Consider the following 22,426-nt stretch of genomic DNA (forward strand, 5'->3'; position numbering starts at 1 on the left):
GGATGGAACCTTTTTTTCTTTTTTCCTTTATTCTGATTATTATCATCATCATGAAATTCATCCACATATTTAAAATTCTTTTGAAACCGTTCAAGTATTGTGAACAAAACTCTCCTCCTCCTTGCCCTGGCATGGGGAAAGCCTCCAGAGAAAACACAGAGAGCAAAAATCACAGTTTATGAAATCAAATAGGAGAGGTCAGCTGCTGTGATCAGGTGGCTCTAAGTGAAAGTTGACCTTCCTGGGACTCGGGCATCAGATCTCAGAGGTCAGAAGGCTTGTTACTCCATCTAGATCAGAGATGAGAACTGGCATCCATTCAAAAGTACACCCTGTACCCCTTTCCAATATTTAACAGGACACAGTGGCTTCTGATTTAACTGCCAATCTCTTACCAGTGCATGTGGACTACTATTAATGACTATAGTTTGGCTTCTTGTTTGGAATTCATAATGACCTGGAAGAATTATTTTATGTATTACATAAGAGATCTGGATATGTCTCTTTCTCCAGTTTTTATTTGGAGACTCAGTGTTATTCCAATGTTCAGCAGATGTTCAGAAGGAGTGGTGGTGGATGAGCAGGCATTGGGTAGCAATGAGCTCTTCCCAATCTCCTTCAATCACACCTAAAAGGGCCCGATATGCCCTAATGTGTATAATGAAGACAAAAAAAGCAAATCAGACCAAATCATGTAAGAACATTGAATTTCTAAGAGGTTGGCAAGTGAAGCTTTGAAAACTGTTAGTTTTGTCCAATAAAGGGAGAAGATTGGTAAATTCATTAACTCACATTTACACAAGCTTTGTTGTTTACAGAATGATTTTGAAGTCATGATTTTGTGTGGAGGTGCTTGTGAGGCAGAGCAAGGCTTATTCCCAATTGAGCAGGGTGTGGCAAGACTTCCAGATGAGGAATTTGAGGCTGCACATGCATTCACAGCATGGCAACCAAATTAAGGATTTGAATTCATGTTGTTTCCATTCTCTGAATCATTGCTCTTTTTAATGGGAAAATCATGTGTGATGCCTTCCAAGGGTCCTAATGGCTACTGGGTTATCTCTGATTCCATAACACCTGGATTAGCTATCTAAGAGTCCATTCACAATGAAAATTAAAGAAACCAAAACATGTCTCCCCAAAATGTTGAAGATTGTTGGGCTGAAGACAATTAAAACTAAGGGAGATGTTCTGCTTCGCTCAGTTTGCCTAAAAACAGGACAATTACTAAGACAAAAGGTCTTTCTCCCTTCCTTCCCCATTTTCCATCCTACAGATAGAATTTAAATCCTCCTTTACTGGAGAACACTTCTTGGCACTTCTGACACACAAACAGGGCAAAAGGAATATGGGAACAGACTTCACTCCTTCCCACAGTTTTCTCATCATTGGAAGCCTGAAACTGCTCGCCCCTTTGCCTTGTTGTTATTCTAAGATGTCACTGTTCTTTGCTGAAATATTAAGGCAGAGTTCCTAGCTACTGCTTTGAGCATCACTTTCCAGAGAGAGTTGCTTTCTTCCTGGGTCATAGACACTACATGTTTATAAACTTGCTTGTTTTTCTCTTGTTAATCTGTCGTCTTATTGGATTCTCCCAGCACAACCTCAAGAGGGTTGAAGGGAAAAAACGATTCTTTTTCTCCCATTCAAAAATAAGATGAGGAAATTAATAGATGCTGAAAATTACTTAATAAAACTCAATACCTATTCATGATTTGAAAACTCTTGGTTAGTAAGAAGGAATAGAATTTCATTAACTTGACACAGAATAGTTAACAAAAAGTTTTACTATACATCTTATTATAAAAACATTAGAATAAGCTTCATTAGAGTTAAAAATAGAGATTTTATTCCTGGGACTAAGATGGAGAAAGTGTTTAGAGATACAGCACTGATACAGCACTCCTAAAAATACCAGAGAGTTGTTTTAAATATTGTTTTTACTTCATGACTGAGCTGATAGGAAAGTAAAGGAGGTCTAGAAAGGCCAAAATGTATAAGATATGCTAAGCCAGGGAAGTTAGAAGGGGAGCCAGGGATCCTCCTGGGCTATCTAGACTCCTAGAGGCCTGCAGCCTGGGTGTTAACGGGAGAACAGAAGACACAGCCTGGGGCCTAATGTTGCAGAGGAGGAGGTCAGATCAAGAGCTCAGCATAAGATCAGGTCACCCTATAGGCTGTATCCTCAATAGGACTCTCACAGAAAGAGACACAGCAATCCATGTGCTTCTCAGACTTGGTTCTGGATAAAATAGGGGTGAGGGGAATTTCTAACAACAAGCCTATTATTAGGTAGGTTTCAGTTAGAGTTTATACTACTTGTGTGGTCAGTAAACCCAAAGTTATGATCGTTGCAGTTGGTAATGTCCCCAGGCTCCTAGCAAAAGCAAATATAAATCTTCTGGAGGGAAGCAGTTTCAACTCCAACATTAAAGAACCGCACAAAGTTTCCAGGAAACATGGGTTCACAGTATGAGATAAAAATGGATTAAAATTGGGTCCATGACAATAATGCCCAACATCTAAGTTTTATGAACCATACTCCCTAGAGTCATACACTGTACAACCCGCAAACTTATGCATCAGCCCTAAGATGATCCTCGGGAGTTAATGCTCAACATTGTACTCAAGGGACAAAAAAGTCAATAAGGAAAAAAAAAAAAGAATTTAAGCTAAGAAAGGAAGGAACAAAACTCTCACTGTGCATAGATAATACAGTTGTCTATCCAGAAATTCCAAAGGGATCCCTTCTTCTGCGGGTGGGAGTATGATCTGGGATAAGCACCAACTATTAAAGTCAATTCAGAAAGATAACCAGATAAAATATCAAAAACCCAAAGAGATTTCCTACATATTAGGAAAAAATGTCAATTAGAAAAGATAGAAGCTATAGTGGAAACTGGTTCAGGATGAGGCAATTAATATAAGAGTATGGAGTATCCAGAAATAAATGTGTGAGAATTTACTACATGAGACAGGTGACATTTCAAGTAAATGTGGAAAAGATGAACTTTTCAATAACTGCTATTGGAATAATTTATTGAAATAAGTTCTAGGTGGGTCAAAAAACATTTTTTAAATGATTAAATTGTTTTAAAAAATAATTAAAAAAGTAATTTTAAAAAAGCATGCCAAAATACCTTCATAATCTTGGAAGCTGAGAAAGCTTTCTTAAATGAGACTCAGAAATAAAATACAAAAGGAGAAAACTGATAGATTCAACAACATCAAAATAACAACAACTACAACAATGGTAGAAACTTCTGCAAAAATATGACACAAACAAAAGTTTAAAAACAAGTAACAATGTTAAATGTGTATTTATGTTTCAGAGGATTAGCATCAAGAATAAATATCAACTGGATGCAGTGGCGCACGCAGGTAATCCCAGCAGCTCAGAAGGCTGAGGCAGGAGAATCACAAATTCAAAACCATCCTCAGCAAAAGTGGGCGCTAAGCAACTAAGTGAGACCCTGTCTCTAAATAAAATACAAAATAGAGCTGGGGGTGTGGCTCAGTGGTTGAGTGCCCCTGAGTTCAGTCCCTGGTACCCTACCCCTGCCAAAAAATAAAAATAAAAAATAAATATTAAAACTCCTACAAATGTGTGGAAAAACCCAACATAAGAATGGCTAAGGATATGAACAGACAATTCAAGAAAAGAAAATACAAAGGTTAAGAGTTAAATGAAAAGAATGCCCAACCTCCATAATAATCAGGGAAATTAAAATATTAAAATAATGGGTTGTCATTCTCACTCATCCAAATGGAAAATAATAATGAACTGTTGAATAATCAGCAAGCATTGTTTAGGGTGTAGAGGAGCAGAAACCACCTTCCTCTGCCAGTGGAGTACGATCTGGGATAAGCACTGCGGAGAGCTGCTTGACAGAATCAAAAACCGAACCACACATGCGGTAGTGCAGCGGTTCAACTTCTCAGTACCTTCTAGAGAAACGCTTTCATAGTTGAACAAGTAGACATAAACTGAGATTCATTGGTAAATCTGGAAAATTGGAAAAAGCCTAACCATCTATCAAAAAAAGGAAATGGTTATATAAACAGACATAAAATGAGGAAGAGTTCTGCATGGATATGTAAGTCTCCAAGTCATGTTGAGAGGAAATGCGGAATGACAATGATGTGACGCCAAATATATTTATTAGTAGATACAAATGCAAAGAAAAGGTCTTGCATTAAACACATCACACTTGCTGTTTTGTTGGGGACAGGAACTTAGGAGTGGCAGGATGGCCAAAGGAGAATTTTTAGTTTTATACTGCATTTTCATTTTACAATAGCATGTAATCATGTATTGTTTTATAATTTAAAAAGTGATTATTGGGTCTGGGGTTGTGGCTCAGGGGTACAGCGCTTGCCTAGCATGCATGAGGCACCAGGTGTGATCACTGGCACCACATTAAAAAAAAAAGAAGAAGAAGAACAAATAAAATAAAGGTATTGTGTCCATCTATAACTAAAAAGAAAAAAGTGATTATCTACAAAAAATAGTTTAGTCACTTTTGTAGTTGTCTATTATGAATATTCCATAATAACCTAGGATCAAGTCAATTGCATTTAGAGTAGGAGTTGGCGTTTTCTGTGATGAGTTAGGCAGTATATTGCGCTTAAGGAGCCATAGAGTTTCCTTTGCTATTATTCATTTCCGCTGTTGTAGGGCAAAAGCAGCCACACACAGTGCATAAAGAATAAACCTGGCTGTGTTCCAATAAAAGTTTGTTTTTTTTTGTTTGTTTGTTTGTTTGTTTTCATACCCAGGATTGAACCCAGGTGCACTTTACCACTGGGCTACATCACCAGCCCTTTTAATTTTTTTTTTAATTTGAGTCTCACTCCATCAGCCTATTTGGAGATGGTTTCACTAAGGCTGGCCTCAAACTAGCGATCCTGTTGCCTCAGCCTTCCACGTCGCTGGGGTTACAGGCATAACCTGCACCACCAGGCCCAGCCAATAAAAGTTTATTTATAAAAAAGTTGGGGAGGGTCAGATTTGGCCTGTGAGCCATAGTTTGCCCACTCCTGGCTTAGACTAAGTGTATTATATAACTAAAACATTTCGAAGTATCTTCTTGTACAGAAAAATCGCCTTCCCTATTAACCAATTGATTAAATAAGCCATAGCCTCTAAGGCCTTGCTTAGAATACTTTAGACTCTGGTCATATTGTGGGAGAGCAAACACTCCTCTCTGTGGAGATAATCTAGTCACATTTTCATCTCAGTGGTGAACACTGACCTTCCCAGCAACAGTCACACAGCCATCCACGGAGAAGGGAGGTGTCACAGCTGACTCATCAAATTAGGTTCAGTGGCCTCCTGACTAGTCCCAGATGCAGAATGACTTTAATGCAATGCCCCTGGGTATGGCTGTACTGTGCTGTGGGGAAGGAGGAGGGCCTGGTGGCACTGAACACCTGAATTAAAGAGTGGGTCCTCTGGGAAAAGGTCCTCCTATATAAGCTCAGGTAGAAACTCAGTGGTCCAAAGTCGACTCAGCCACAGGGCTGTGCATGGCTCTGAGGGACCCCTGAATGAGGTGAGGTCTTGTGACTGTCATGTTACTGGGCTTGGCCCTGGGGGTGCTGCCGACACTAACTCAGCAAGGCAAGAGGAACTAGGGCAAAGTTGTTCCTGGCCCCCTACATTTTGGAACTAGTGTTTTCTGGATCAGAGGACTCCAGCCCTGTCAAAAAGAGGGGGTTTGCTGTTTATTTGCCTCATGATAATTCAAGCAAAGTTGAAGTTTCCACTGTGATTATTTCTTTAGAAGGTAAGCATGTGCCCAGGGGGCAGGGGCAACAGGGTTCAATATTGAGTGATTTTCTTTTCTTTTTTTTTTTTTTTAAAGAGAGAGTGTGTGAGAGAGAGAGAGATAATTTTTCAATATTTATTTTCTAGTTTTCGACGGACACAACATCTTTGTTTGCATGTGGTGCTGAGGATCGAACCTGGGTCGCACGCATGCCAGGCGAGCGCGCTACCGCTTGAGCCACATCCCCAGCCCAGCCACATCCCCAGCCCCATTGAGTGATTTTCTACATGTATTTTTTTTTTTCCAACCTGGAAATAATGAGATCAGCAAGACCAACATGATTCACAGCTACAATGTTGACCTCAAATGCAAGATCCATTTGTGTTCCCACATACCTTTGGCATGGAGCAGTCGGTCCCCTGTAAAAGAGAAAGAAAAGAAAAAACATACCTGCTAGGCTGCAACCTGTTTGCTCTGACTTCTCCCTTGGGGTCCACTTTGAACAGTCAGGAGAGCGAAGGATTTAGCAAAAGCTCAACACACCTGAAGCAGCTGCCTTGTTACAGACAGGAGGATTGCATTCCTCTCTTGCATTTCGCAGGAGGGAACGCTGGGCTCTGGGCTCACAGGGAGAGAGGCTGAGGCTCCTGCTGAAGAAAGGGCAGTGCTTCTCCTTCCCGTGCTGATCTTAGGCTAAAAGGTTCCCGGAAATGAGCTAAACTGTCTCTCGCCTGTCTTTCAGCCCAGGTCCAATGTAGGTTCCAAGTGGCCCCCATTTGGCACTCCTAAGTCCCAAGTCCAGCACTTGAACTAGCAAACCAAGAGATTACCGTATTTACTGTCATTATGTCCCCCTCCTTTTTCTTCTCCTGTGTCTTCACTGAAAAACACAGAAGGGAGGAACATTGCAAGTGTCTGCCTTGTCTATTTGTGAGCACATTTGATGTGTCTGAGGGTCTCTGTACTGTAACCACTGGAGGAAAGTTCATTTGAATCTAGATCTCTTAACGCTTCTTCCTTTGTCTGAGCCACTTTCCTGAACAGTGTGATTTTGTGTGAAAGTGAATAAAGTACTGAATTATGACTGTGCCAATCACTAGAACTAAGGCAGGCAGATACATGGGGAGCAAGGGGATGGATGTGAGACTGGGTACAGTTCACAAGGCAATCCTGTGCTCCAGGACAGAAGCCTGCCCTGGAGCAGGGAGAATGGATAAGAGGGAAAGTTCTGAGGTCCTTTCCCTCCTCCCAACCTGCTAGGGCTGGGAAGTATTGGATTATAAATTCCACAGCATGGAAGGTAGCCTTGGACCTTGGACAGTGAGGACCCGGAAAAAGTGAAATATTTATTCTGCGGAATAAGCTCCCAGAGGAAGCAGCCTACCTAGTGTGCTCTGGGGTGGGAGAACAATAGCATGGGGCTGTCCTGGGTCTGGAGGCACCCAAGAAACTACAAATCAGATAGTCATAGCCACAGTGGGTGGGAAGGCTGGAAAGGGTTAAGAACTCACCCCGGGACTTTTATTCCCAGGCTCAAAAGAAAGACTTTCTGCACTGACAGGCATTTCTGCAGCCAGGGCACAACCCTAGCTCAGGTAGGGCAGCTTGCCAGGAGTCCTTGGATCATGGGTAAAACACATAACTTTCATCACCTCTCCAATCTCTCCTGGCTCACAAGGGCCTGGTCTTATCTCACTTATAAAAATGGTGAATTATTGACAGCAGAAATAGAGAACTAAGAATGGGTTATGAACCCTCCGAGGCAAAGGAGCTATCCTCAGGTCTCTGAAGGGGTCTTTTCCTCTGGATCTGCTGTGAGGTCTTAGACCAGAGAAAAGAGTCTGCTGCAGGACTTCTGGGTCTCTTTAGTGTGGGACTTCAGTGTTCATATTAGGCATGGTTCTGTTCTGAAACCAGAAAATACACTCTACTTATTAAGAGTGGCTTGCTGATACCCCCAGATGAGGACCTGAGTCCATCTCCAGGGCAGCTAGAAAGTAGGAGGAAATGGAGTCCCTGGGCCTCCATTCTACAACTGTCTCCTACAGCAACCAGAAAGCAGATTTGATAAGCCTACAGAGTTTCCTTAATGTGAAATGTTGTACCCTTCTCTGGGGAATATTCTTATTAAAAATTATCAATAAATAGGGGATAAAATACATAAATAAAATATGAAAATCAAGAGAACCAGCTCAGGGGTTGGGGTTGTGGCTCAGTGACAGAGTGCTTGCCTCGCACATGTGAGGCACTGGGTTCGATCCTCAGCACCTCATAAAAAGGAATAAACGAAATAAAGATATTGCATCCATCTATAACTAAAAAATATCTTTAAAAAAGAGAACCAGCTAACATAGTGATGCATTTATAGTGTAAATCCAGCTGGAGCCAGAGGAAAATAGGTATTATCAACTGCTCAGGTGGTCTTTCCAAAGTCTCTTAGCGTCCTTCTGGAGTGTGATCAGGAAACAAGAGCAAGAGCATAGAGGTCCCCAAGAGGCAGTTTGGAGGAATCCTCTCCGTTTTTGTTCTTGGGTGGAAGCAGTAGCAAGGTACCCAAGAAACTTCTCTTTGAAAGTGGTACCATTTTACTACAATAGAAGCAGTGAGTGACAAATTTTTCTTTCCCAGAAATGGCAGGTTCCAGCAACAGGGGTAAAGAGGGACCACTAAAATTGAGCTCCCACTTTTCCAGACCCTATAAGACTCCGTGGTTCCATAAATTCCCTTGTTACAGTTGAAATCCCAGTCTCTTCCATTTCAGAATCTTGGAATGGGATACTTTGTTTTCACCTCATATATGAATGCAGGATGTAATATCTGTGATTTATTCTCATTCTTAGCTATAAACTCTGCTATAGTTTAGATCTGGAATGTTCCCCCAAAGCCCCATGTGTTAAATTCATGGTCCCTAGGATGGCACTATTAGGAGGTGGTGGACACTTTAAGAGGTGGGGCCTAGTGGGAGGTTTTTAGGTCACTGGGGGCATGCCCCCAGTAGCAGGACCCTGGGTCCTTTCTATTTCTTTTTCGCTCCACGCCATACACTCCCATCATGATGAGCAGCCTCATGGCAGGCCCAAAGCAAACAGGACAACTGATCATAGATTGGAACCTCCCAAACTATGAGCTAAAGTAAACCCTTCTTTTTATAAGTCATTTATCTCAGATATTTGTTATAGTAATGAAAAACTGATGAATGCAATCTCCTTGAGAGCAGAAATTTTTACCTGTCTCTTCGTTTACCTTGTATGAATTGCACTGATATCTGCTCAGTCAGTTTAGCAATTCTTTTAAATGTGGGTTTTGTTTGCACTGCTTTAATAAAATTCTGCTTTTATTGAGAAGAAGAAAAAGTCAACTCACAAGTCTCTTGAGAGAATCTTCCTGAAGCTCATGCCACCATTAAATGAAGTGCATATTTAACTTTAGTTTATTATTAAATGAGTTGCCTCTCAAATGTGTGAAACCTCCTAAATTTTAACTTAAAATATTTAAATATAACAATAGCAAGTGTCACAATGTAGACAAATTACGCCTTGATAGCAAAAAGATAATTGGGTATTAAATGTATATGGGATTATCCAAAAACTAAGAAGTGATTTGGAATTTTATGTTTGTTTGCTTGTTTTTAACAAATCACTATAATGTATGAGAAGAATAAAGGAACCAAGTCAGAAATCTGGAATCTGCTAACACAGATTCCTCTTTCTAGCAGTATTAATATGCTAATTATTTTCTCTTAATAGTTGTAAGTATTGGGTTTCTTTATTCCATAATATTATAATAGAAACTCTTGAATAAAATGTAAATTCAGGGATCATACAGGGAACACCTATAACCTAAGAGCTCATAATTATTACTAGTCCCTAGAAAGGTAACTAAACACTGGTCACATTTGCAAATATTGGAGTTATTAACCTATCAATTAGACCTATTTTGTCTGTGTAAAATGAGACATAACACTAACTCCCAGAGAAGGAATTCGGTAAATTAAATTAAATATTTAAGCATCTTAAAATTGCTAGTCACATTTTGTTTATATATTTTTTGAAGTACAATTTATCACTCTTTAAAGAAATTTTATGGTAAAATGTGTATAACACAAAATTAGCCATTTAAAGAATAGAATTCAGAGACATTAATTACATTTACAATGTTATGCAACCACTACCACTAACCATGTCCAGAACCCTTTCATCAGCACAAACAGAAATTCTGCTCACTAAGCAACTCCCCATTTTTCCTTTTTCCCAGTCTCCAATAAACTCTAATTTATTTTCTATCTGTCTGAATTTGCTTATTCTAGCTATTTCATATGAGTAGAATCATACAATATTTATGATTTGTGTCTGGCTTATTTCAGTTAGCATAATGTGTAGATTCATGTTTTTAATCAAACTGGGAAATTTTTCAGTCATCCAAAAATTCTTCATTTCTTTCTCTCTCTATTCTCCTTCCGAGATTACCATAATACATATATTGATCTATTTGATGGTGTTCTGTAGGTAGCTTAGTCTTTGCTTACTTTTCTTCATTCTTTTTCCATTTTGCTCCACAGAATGGATAATTTCAACTGTCCTATCTTAAAATATGTTAATTCTTTTTTCTGCATGTTTAAATATGCTCTGAATCCCTTTGTGAATCTTTCATTTCAGTTATCATACTTTAAAGCTCCATAATTTCTACTTGGTTTCTTTTTATTATTCCTCTCTCTTTATTGTTATTCTCATTTTGTTTAGGCATGGTTTTTCCTGGTTTCCTTTAGTTCATGTTCATGGTTTCCTTTAGGTTTTTATTGTATAGAAGACCAGTGTTTTAACACGTTTGTCTATTAAGTCCAATGTCTGGACTCGTGGACAGTTTGGTCAATTTGTTTGCCTTTCCTTTGAATGGATCCTAGTTGTTTCTTGTATGTTTTGTGAGCTTTTTGAAAATTGTGACACAGTATGAATTCAGGGGAATTTGTTGTTCCCCCAATTCAGTTGTTGAATTCAGTTGTTCTCCCAATTGGGAACAACTCCCCCTTGCTGAGAATGAAGCCTCAAAGGCAGCCCCCATAGCCCCATGGATGCCAAGAAGCTGAGAGAGAAGAGAGCCCCTCCTCAGGCCTGTGCAGCACAGACTAACTTCTGCATATGGACATTTCCTGCCCTTTATCTTGAAGTGGCACCTCCTTTCTCCACAGAAAAGCCCTCTTCACCATGGCTGATTTTAGGACTGTCAGCAAAAGAATATCTGCAAAAGAGTTCAATATAGATAAACTTCCTATTTTCGTGTAGCCCTGTTTTACTTGGCCACTGGCTGGGAAGATACCAGCACTCCAGGTGCTGGACACCCCCTTACTAGTTTTTCACAAACATATCCAGTATAGTACTTTGTAGAACTGTGCAAACAAGGCCTCTGGCCTTGAGCTGGGGCTTCACAGAGATGTCTACATTTTTAAGATAAGTTACGATTGGGCTCCATGGTAACAGCTGGCAGGGGGAGGAAAGAAAGGGGAGAAGAAGCTCTCCCCTTCTCAGGTGTTGTCCTTAAAGAGTTAACTTGCCCAAAACAGTGAAAGAAAAAACTGCTTTTATGTGAACTTCGGCAGACTATGAACTTCTGAGCCCCTCCCCTTACATGCTGGGTATAAAACTCTGAAACTCCCTGAACTCAGGGTTCAGGGGATTAATTGATTACAGCAAAAGCTGTGCCCTCTGAACCTGGCTGCAGCCAAATAAAACTGCTATCTTTGGTGCCTTGCCTCGTTTGTCCCTACAACAATCTCACTTGCTACCACTGCCCCTTCTTTAAAAGTTCTTCTCACCTTCGGAATTTAGAAGATAGAATTTTTGAAACAATAGGTTTCTTTCTTCAAAGCTGGCTTTGAATAAAACCTAGTTTTCTACCAATTTCAATCAGAATATTTATGGAGCAGTGAGCATGGTAGCCCAGCCTCTTCTTCTCCAGGCTAGTGCTGATGCCACCCACTCACAGCTAGACACTTAAATATAATGCATTGACTCTGAAAGTCCGATTCTACCTCTTCCTCGAAGTTTGCCTTTATTGGTTGTTGAAGTTCAGCTTATGTTTAGCCAGAGTTTTGACAGAGATTTCCTTCAATACTAGAGGCTAAATAAAACAAAATGAAATAAACATTAGCCCCCTTCTCTTAGTTTGTGTAGATTGGCTGTGGGCTGGGGCACTTCTTTTAACACTTGGTTGTTTAAAAGAAGGTCGTTTAAAAGAAGTGCCTTGGCTCCCTAGAGACTAGAGGTCAGCCTTGTTTGGGGTCTTCTCAGGTGTGCTTTGAACATGTATTCTGCCCTGGCATGCATGTCATTTTCTCAATTCTCCAGGGCACTCAGATACCTTTGAATTGTCCTAATTTCCCAAAGAAACTCATTCCCTGGCTTTTCCTCTCAGGCCTTAGGCAATACATTGTATGTCTCAACTTTAATCTTTTACCCCCAGTGCTGCATGTTTTTTGTTCACAGTGTTTTTGAGCAATGACTGTCACTTACCCTCCCCTCTGTCACATGGTTTCCAAGTTAGGAAAAACAGTTACATGCTTTTCATCAGTCCTGCAGTTGTCCCCCAGACAGGTTAGAACAAACCAATAATTTGCAAATAAGCTCAGCCTCTGCTCCCTCCAGAATGAAGATTTAGGGTCCCAGACTGGGAACACAGTCTTTAAGACTGCTGCTGAGCCAAAGAAGGCTGGGCCAGGGAGAGTACAAATGCCACAAAACTTTTCTACAATTTCCTTCCCCCCATTTTAAAATTGTAGTAAATACTCTCCTATTTTGAAACAGTCTTTCTCTTGACTCAGCATTTTCTTGGTTGATAAAAACCTTTGACGTTTTTCCAACTGACTGTTTTCTAGCAAAGTTGATTTTATAGTTGCTACTTGTTTTTCAATGTTTCTGTGGAGGGATGAGGGATAGGAGTTTGGAGCTGCCTACTCTGCCATTTTGCTGAGATCAGGGGCTGGGGATATAGCTCTTTTGGTAGAGTGCTTGCTTCGCATGCACATGGCCCTGGGTTCAATCAATCCCCAGCACCATTAAAAAAAAAAAATGCTAGTGGATAACATCTTTTCTTTGTATGTCTCAGTTCCTTGCTTTGTAAAAGGAGATGAGGCAGGTAGCTGATGGTAAGGTTTTCCTTTTGAGGAAAGTGAGAAACACAAGCAAATCCTATTCTAAGTCCAAGATCATTTTGTGTTGGGCCTTCTACCCACGTTGGTCATAATGGTCCTCTCTTTGGTGGGTGCTACAGGTATTTCTCAGTCTTCAACTTGTGCTTTTGTGGCCTGTGCAAATAAGTTATGAAGACATTCTCCTGTGTTTTCTTCTAGAAGCTTTATAGCTTAAACTTTTAACATAATTCTGAGATCCACTTCAAATTAATTTTTGGGTTCTGTATGAAGTAGGTGTCAAGGTTCATTTCCCCCTCTTTCCTTTATTCAGTTCTTTCAGTGTGAAATTTATTGAAAAGGAATTTTTAAAAACAAGGATAGAAAGAAACTTCCTTAATCTAACAAAAGTAGCTATGAAAATGAAATGGTGAAATATTGACTGTCCTCAACCCTAAGACTGGGAATAAGAGAATAATATCACCTCTACCACACTTCTATTCAGTATTATATTAATAAAATATTAATTTTGTTGAAAAGACTTTCCTTGGACACTGCATAGCTCTTGCATTTTAGTAAAAAAAAATCAATTAGCTGTACATACATGGGACTATAACTGGACCGCCTATTCTGTGACATTTAGCTATTTACCTGTTCTTGTACCAATATTACACTGTTTTGATCACTGAAGCTTTATAGCAAATATTAAAGTAATGTAGCATGGACTTTTTTTTTTTTTTTGGTACTGGGGATTGAACTTCACCTGAGGCACATCCCCAGCCGCATTTTGTACTTTATCTAGACAGGGTCTCACTAAATTCCTTAGTGCCTCGCTTTTGCTGAGGCTGGCTTTGAACTTGCGATTCTCCTGCCTCAGCTTCCCGAGCCACTGGAATTATAGGCCTGCACCACTGCACCCAGCTCAACTTTGCTCTTTATCAAAACAATTTTGACTATTTCTATGTCCTTTACTTTAGCATATAAATTTTAGAAGCAACTAGTAAAACATCTGTCAGCACTTTTAGTGTGATTGCATTGAATCTACAGATCAGTTTGGGGGAGAATTGACATTGTAATAATATTGAATCTTCTAATATATGAACATGGCATAATTCTCCATTTATTTAGATCATTTCGTTTTCTCAGAAGTACTTTGTAGTTTTCAGTGCAGGGGTATTACTTAGGATGTTTCATGTAAATAGTTGTGTTGTTACTAGTTCTTTTTCAATCTTTATGCTATTTTTTCCCAGCTTTTTTGCATCAATTAGAACCATTAATACAATACTGAATAAAGTGTGGTGGAGGTGGATAGTCTCGGCTTATTCCCAATCTCAGAGTGGAGAACATTCAATATTTCACCACTAGATTTTCATAAATGCTTTTGTCAGAATAGGGAAGTTCCTTTCTATTCCTGGGTTTAAAATTTTAAATTATTAAGATCAGATGCTTTTATCCTTTTTTTCCTATTAATATGGTGAGTTACAATGAAATTCTGAATGCTGTAGCAACCTGGTATTTTTGGAATGAATCCACTTAGCCCCCAAATATTGTCCCTTTTTACTTTAATATACAATTCTGGGTTTGATTTGGTCACATCTGTTAATGACTTTTGCATCTATATTCATGAGATCTATAGATTAAATTTTACTTTCTTATTTTTGTTAGATTTGATGTCATGTTGGGAAGTATTTCCTCTTTATTACTCAAGAGTTTGGATAAGATTGGTATTATCTCTTCCTGAAGTGTTTGATATAATTCACCACTGAAACCAGGTTGGCCCAGAGACTTCTTTAACAAGGATTCTTGATAAAAAGGTCAGTTTACCTAATAAATGTGGGGTTACTCAGATCATCTATTTATCCTTCTGTCTGTTTTGGTCAATTCTGTTTAACAAGGACTCTGTCCAGTTTGTCTAAGCTATCAAACTTACTCTCATAAAGTTTTCAAAATATTCCCTTATTATCCTCTTCATGCCTTTAGGATCTGTAGTTCCCACATGTCTGCTACTTGCCTTCTTTCATTGTAGTAGTCCACCTCCCTCATTCTCCATATTCATAATTTGTAATTTTTCTCTTTCTAAACAGCGTTGCTAGAAATTGGTTAATTCTATTAACCCTTTAAAAATCAATTTTGTCTCTGTTAACTTTCTCTGTTGTTTTAGGTTTTGTTCCACTGCTTTCTGCTCTTATTTATCTTAAACTCTCTCTCCTATTACTTACTTTGGATTTACTTTGCTTTTTGTAGCTTTCTTAGGTGGGAATTTAGAGAACTTAGTTTCAAGCCTTCTAATCTGAGTATAAACAGCTACACATTGTTCCCTAAGTACTGCTTTTGCTGCACCCTATAAATCTTGATGATGTATTTTCTCATTCATTCAGATCAATGTATTTTCTCCTTTCCATTGTCATTTCTTCTTTTATCAGCGGTGATTTAGAAATGTGTTGTATTACTTTCAAATGTGTTTGTATTTTTTTTTTAACAATTTCCACCCATGATTTCTAAGTTAATTATTTCTGATATCAGAGAACACATCCCATAAGATTTTAATCCTTTGAAATTTATGGACATTTATTTTATGCTCCACAATATGGGCTATCTTGGTAAGTGTTCTACATACGCTTGAAAAGAACATATTTCCTATGTGGTTGGGTGTAGTGTTCTGATTAGTATTAGGTGAAGTTAGTGTGAAGTTAGTCTCCTCAAGTTCTCATGGGGTTGTCTCAATAAACCCAAAATAAATTAAAAATGCCATAAGTTGAAGATGCATTCCATGGATCTAACCTACTGGACATCACAGCTTACCATTGCAGTCACTGTAGACTGTTGGTTGTTTACTCTTGTGATCTTGTGGCCGATGAGGTTGTGGCTGATGCCTAGTATCAGAAGAGAGTATCATACTGAGCATTCTAGCCTGGGGAACGTTGCAAATTCAAAATCTGAGGTACCCTTTTGTCAGGGACTGTCTATAGTGTTGTTCAAATCTTGTATAACTTTATCAATGTCTTGTCTTCACTCATCTATTAATTATTTGTAAGGAAGGCATATATGTATAAATATGAATATATATAGTGAATCTCATCATTATGTTTATCCACAAGACATGAAATTTTTAAAAATTTAAATAAATAGATCAGTAGTATAGAGGAAAAGGGAACAGGGGAGAGAAGAGGGGAAAGGTAAGAGTAAGTATTGGGGACTTAATTGGAGCAAAATATACTCCCTACATTTTTAATTATGTCAAAATAAATCCTAATATTAAGTATAGCAATTATGGACCAATAAATTTTTTAAAGGCACAGAGGGAGGCTAGGAGTATAGCTCAGTAGTAGAGCACTTGCATAGCATGTGCAAACGCCTTGGGTTCAATCCCCAGCACCACCACTATGACAATCACCACAACAATCCCCCACATACAAGGATTCACCTTTTTTTGGTACTGGGGTTTGAACTCAGAAGTGTTCTACCACTGAGCTACATCCACTACCCATTTTTAGTTTTTGAGACAGGGTGTTGCTAAGTTACTAAGGCTGGCCTTGAACTTGTGATCCTCCTGCTTCAGCCTCCTGAGTCACTGGAATTGCAGGAGAGCACCACTGCACCAGCAAGGATTCAATATATTTGAAGATGCGTTCACAAACACACACCACGCACAGGAATTTCCACCTTCTCAGAATTTCTACATACATACACACACACACAATTTGTATATGATTTTTATATTGCTATTGATTGTACTAGTTTGGCCCCAAATCCCTACAGAATACTGGTAACCATGATCACATAGCTATCAATAAGTCTTTCTTATCATTACAGGTATTTTATTTTCAAGAGCAAATGTTTTCCTCAAGCAATTAAAATAAAAGGTTACTGGTACCAGGAAAAGGTTTTCCCATCCTAGCAAACTTCAATTAACCAATGAAAATCCAATTTTAATAGGGATTTAGAGGCTGCTTTTGCTAAAAGCTCAGACTCTGAGCCTGCAGATGCCCAATGGGTAACTAAAAGCAGGATAAAAACTTGGCATCCTGGCCTTTTTGTATTGTGTCTGCTTTGCTGCCTTAAACTTTGGGTCAGACCTGCTCAACTCTGCACATAGGCATGGTTAATCATTTAAGGAGTGTCTGTCTAAAAACTTGTAATTCAAGGTTGATTAACCCTAAATTTACCTAACCACTCTAGTCCCTCTTCAAGGCTGAAGGCACTAAGATAAGAGTAACTAAGGTATTTTCAAGATTTGCAGAGACATCATATTCCACAGATTGTCAACTGTCAGCTTTCACAATGTCCTGTTCCAGAAGCCTGGAGTGGTATCTAGAAGTCTTCTGTCATTGTCTTAAACCTGCCAAGAACAGTGAGCCTTGCAGGTACATCACTCCACCATGAGACTGCACCCCTTCGCAGGATCCATTACCCCATGATGGGAGCAGAGATTGTTCCTCTAAACAGAAGCAATCATTTCACCATGGAAACTGGGTGGCCCTTTCAAGTGATAGACTTTTCATAGAACCAGGAACTGAGATAATGATCAACAAGGCCACAGTTTGATCAAGGGGGCTTAATTGTGTATAACTTTTACCCCTGCCCCAATTCTTCCCATTTAAACCAGAAGCTTATGTCAGTAACCCAAAGATGAGGCTGAGGATACTTGGTGTCCCTTGTCTTTCTGGTGTAGCTACCTACTTCACCACTGCTTTTTCCCACTTGATATTTGGGACAAGTAGCTGGACCTGGTACACTGGGCCTCACTGAAGTGTCATTCCCCCTGGCCTAGGACTCTGGCAACACTACATTTCCTTTTTGCTTTGGCTGTTTAAATACAAAACTCAGTTGTAGAAAACTAAGGAAGGATAAAGGTTTTGTTTTTAGGACATATTTGAAGTTTCATTATTTATATCCTTTAAAAGGAGCCACTTTAAATCCTTTTTCAAAGAGCTTATTGATTTTTAAACTTCAGTTTGTCACTATATAGCGGGGATAGGCAAACTTTAGCCCATGAGCCAAATCTAGTCCTCTGATTTTGAAAATAAAATTTTACTGGAACACAAGTGGTGCTCATTCATTTATGCCATCTGTTGCTGCTTACGCCCTAACATAGCAGAGTTGAGTAGCTGCACTGGAGATCATTTTTAGCTGCAAAGGCTGAAATAGTTAATCTGGCCCTTTATAGAAGGTCTGCCATTCTTTCTCTATAGGATCCCCTCCCACATTCTACCTCAAAAGCTCTAACCCAATTCTCATTTTGTGTTCGTGACATTTTTTTTTTCAAAACTGAATTAATATAACCTGTACTTAGTTTAGATCAGATTTTTTTTTTTTTTAAGGAACAAAACATCAGTTGCTTCCTTACTGGTGTAGTAAAAAAATTGCCCAGGTCCTAGTTTTCCTAGGACAAGATAAAGTCTTTAAATTTTATATCGACATGTATTTTAGTTCAGAAACGTTTTTATTCAACTTTTCTTATTGCTCCTATTTTATTTCTTCTGATTTCTTTTTCAGAATTTCTACTGCTTGTGGGATTGGTCATCTGGGGCTAACCTTTTTGTCGTTGGCCCTTTCTTTCCCATACGATATTGGACGATTTAACAAATTTGTCAACGATATTACCAGTTTTATTCTCTGTTGTGATACTTCTGTTCTTTTAACTACATTCAAATGAACACAGATTTTGTCATTGGACTTTTTAAAGACTTTCTGCATGTTTTTTCTTCTTTCTCATCTCTCTTTCTTTCCTTTTCTGCCGCCACCCATGTTGTTCCTTCGTGGTTTTTATTTTTCCCTGCTTCTGTCACCAAGAGAGCCAATTCTTTTAGGCACCTGCTAAAAACACCAAGGAAATGTTTTTCAACTTCTCTTGCTTCTTACAGAAATATGTTTTGTAAGATAGACTTATTCTATCTTCTGTGTTGTCCTTTGGAAAGTCTCTACACAGGCTCCTGTTGATTTTGTTGTTGATGCTTTGGTTCTTGTATTGTTTTTCCTATTTGCCAATGTTGGAGTGAAGAGGGAGCCAATCAACTCTGATGCTTGTCAAGGATGGGAAGACTGCCCTCCAGCAGCACCCTCTCTATGGGCATAGTGTGAATGCATGCGTTAGATCTAAAGTTCCATGGTGGGTTGATGTGCCGTTGTATAAACTCATCAACATTTATTTTTTCATTCCAGTAGAGATGGACACGTGGGCTTCACGTTTGGGGACTGTGATGAACAGTGCCTCTGTGAACATTCTTGTTGTGTCTTCTGTTGTATATTTAAATAGGAGAAGTGCTGGGTGATGGGGTGATGCACATTTTCAACCTCAGTATATAATGCCAGTTGTCCTACGCATGGCAAACCAAAACTACTTGAGAAAAATTCAGCAACATTTCTTTTGGTTTGATTCAACAATCCAGGAGATTATCAGAGTAAATGTGAAAATGAGACGTGACAATTTTCTCTTCAAGTAGAACATCTAGAAAAGCAGCAAAGAGAACAAAGCTCTTCCACTTGATTATTGTTACTGAGAATTATTTTAAATTATTGGGAGTTTAAGAAAAATAAATCTTTTTCCTCAGGAATCACATGTTGACAAGCCCACGAGAACTGTACACCTTGGGAGAAACACAGATGCTGGAATTCTCTAGATGATTTATACAGCTTCCTTTTAATTTTTTTTTAAATCATAACCTGTAAAAAACAACACAAATGTTTAAATCATGTCATCTTTCACAAACATAATTACCAGATCAATGCATCTGGAAAATTACTGTAATACAATGAAATGAAGTCAGACAGCTTCAGCCATACCCTAACTCTGCCACTTATGAGCCCTGTGGAGCCAAATGCTTCTTACCTCACTGTCCCAGTTTCCAAATTCTAGAACTTAAAAAGAGCTTTACATTGAGCAGGCTATAGTTGAAAACAATATATGTACACTGTGAAATATTCAAACTACAAAAGGACATGAAAATAAGTTTCCCTGCCTCCAATATCACCTCCAATCCCCAGGTTCCATGCCTACCAACAAGAACTTCCAATCTCTTGTTGATCCTTCCAGAAATATTTTGCATCTATTGAGTCAAAATAAATGTGTATATGGGTTTTTACTCCCCCACCCCCCCCCTCTGTGTGTGTGTGTGTGTGTGTAAACAGAAGATACAAACACAATAATAATTAAATACATCATGTTTCATTTATGTCACCTTCGCATAAAGACCATAGCTACTTAGAAATTTTTCAGTTTTATCATTTTGAACGTATGTTGTCAAAACAAGTGGGTTGAACATATTTTATCTAATGGCATATCAGCTTGATTTATAATTTTTAGATATTTTCATATACTATGAAGCTTCAATATATACTCCTGACATGGGCCCACAAACATCAGGAGCAGGCCTGCTTATGAATGTTCCAAAGGGTATTTTTCTGAGGAAACTTTGTTTGAGAGAAGTGGATATGCAGCTGTTGGAGGTCATAAATATTGTTCCTGATTGTCTTTCCATTTCAATTTGACTTACTGCTCGTATCTTTTACAATTTTATTCTTTGAATCGACAAAGATTGTTCATACTTGTCAAGTACAACATGATATTTTGGAAGATGTAGCCAATGTGAAATGGCTCAACTTGAGATATTTAACACGTGCATTACTTCACATACTTTGAATTTTTTGTGGGGTGATCACTCAAAATCTCTCTTGGCAATTTTCAAAACACAGTACATTGTGATTATGCATAGCCACCATGTTATACAATTTGAATTTATTCCTTCTGGAATAAATTTTTTATTATCTGACCAACACCTCCCCAACCACTTCCTCCAGTCCTTAGTCAACACCTTTCTATTCTACTTGTATGAGTTCAACTATGTTAGACTTTACATTGAAGAAAGACAATGCATACTTGTATATGTATGCTTCTTGCTTGGCTCTTTGCATTACTCTGGTATTTCTGTGTCCGGTTTATTTCACTTAGTATAAAATGCTCCAGATTCATCCATGTTTTCATAAATGACAGGATTTCCTTCTTTTTCAGGCTGGATAGTATCAATTGTGTATGCACACCACAGTTTCTTTATCCATTCATCTGTTCATGGCATGTAGGTTTATTCTGTTACCTATTGTGAATATTGCTGAAATGAACATGGGAGGATGGATGTCTTCTCCACATCCTGATTTTTATTTCCTTTGGATATCCACCCAGTTATGGGATTGCTGGATCTATTTTCATTTTGGCGGTCGGGGGGTGGGCACATCTATAATGTTTTCCATGACAACTATACTAATTTAATTTCCCACCAACAGTGTTGCAAAGTGTTCCCTTTTCTGTACATCCTCTCCAATGCTTATCAATCATTTTCTTGATCACAGCCATCTTAACAGATGGGAGATGGTATCATGTGGTTAAAATTTATTTGCATTTTTCTAGTGATTAGTGATAGTGATCATTTCTTCATGTACCCATCGGCTGTTTTTTTTTAAATATATATATATATTTATTTTAGTGTAAATGGACCTTTATTTTATTTCTATGCAGTACTGAGACTCAAACCCAAGGCCTCACACATGCTAGGCAAGTGCTCTACCACTGAGCCACAAACCCAGCCCCCCATCGGCTGTTTGTATGCTTTCTTTTGAGAAACATATAAACTATCACAGCTACAGGCCAATTGTGCCAGGGAAGTGGGGTAGGTTGCAGAAAGGCCAAAGAAAGTGCTAACAGCAGGCACGGCATGGTTTTGGGGAGTGGGGTGGGGGCTTACAAAAGATGAGTGATGGCTCCAAGAAGAATTTAGTGGTGACAGGCCGAACCAGTGGCACCTTCTTCCTTCCTGGCACCTTAACAAGTAGTGCCTCCAATCCCCATTACAATACACTACAAAAAAAAAAAAAAAAAAAACCCTCCAGGCTTCATGGTGCTTTACCAATGGCAGCTGGCTGGCTGAGTGACATCCTTTCCACAGTGCCCACAGTTCCATACCAGTTGCCACCAAGAGAGGGATTGTATGTGTTAGGCTGCAGAAGCAGTGACATCATCAGCATTGACTTGTAGTCTGTTTATATGACCAGCATCCCAAGGAACAACTTCCTGGTGTACATATAAGAAAGCAGCTTTCTATAGATGACACTAACTTGCCTTAGTCTCACCGTGCATAAGAGAAAGTCAGCGCCCTGCAAAAAATAATATGTGTCTGGACGGACTTGCTCTTATTGCTCTCTTAACTTGGGTAGGTTTTGCAGAACAGAAAGAGGGTATTCGGAGACATGGTGTTTTACTGTTCCCTTTTCTTTAAGGATGATACACGCCACTTGCCAGGTGCCTGAATATCCTTATAATCTTATCCTGACCATCTTCTGCAATGTGCCTTAGGCTGCACATAAATAATACACTGTAACCAAATCCACAAGGGTTATACAGAAAGCAGCAGAATGTAATAAGCCCTGTTACAAGAGCAAGCAATACACCCTATATGGAGCTAGCAGGAAGAGGGGAACTAAGCAGAAACAGGATCAACACCAAGTTTGCCTATAGCAGTAATGTGGGTTTGTAACCGACCCAAAG

The 22,426-nt window shown here is 38.9% G+C and overlaps 2 protein-coding genes across 2 annotated transcripts in view; both read right to left on the minus strand.

Moving 5' to 3' along the window:
- Nr1i2 (nuclear receptor subfamily 1 group I member 2) overlaps nt 1–22,426 on the minus strand; it is a 73,116-nt gene that overhangs the window by 37,522 nt on the left and 13,168 nt on the right. The gene's annotated exons all lie outside the window — the stretch shown is intronic.
- The window catches only part of Cfap91 (cilia and flagella associated protein 91), a 64,491-nt gene continuing 61,516 nt past the window's right edge, over nt 19,452–22,426 (minus strand). The window contains exon 18 of the mRNA XM_027936125.2: nt 19,452–19,554. The gene's annotated coding sequence lies outside the window, so the exon portion shown is untranslated. The remainder of the gene's footprint in view (nt 19,555–22,426) is intronic.

This window comes from Marmota flaviventris, chromosome 8, assembly GCF_047511675.1.
Source record: "Marmota flaviventris isolate mMarFla1 chromosome 8, mMarFla1.hap1, whole genome shotgun sequence".
In the NCBI taxonomy this organism is placed as follows: domain Eukaryota; kingdom Metazoa; phylum Chordata; class Mammalia; order Rodentia; family Sciuridae; genus Marmota; species Marmota flaviventris.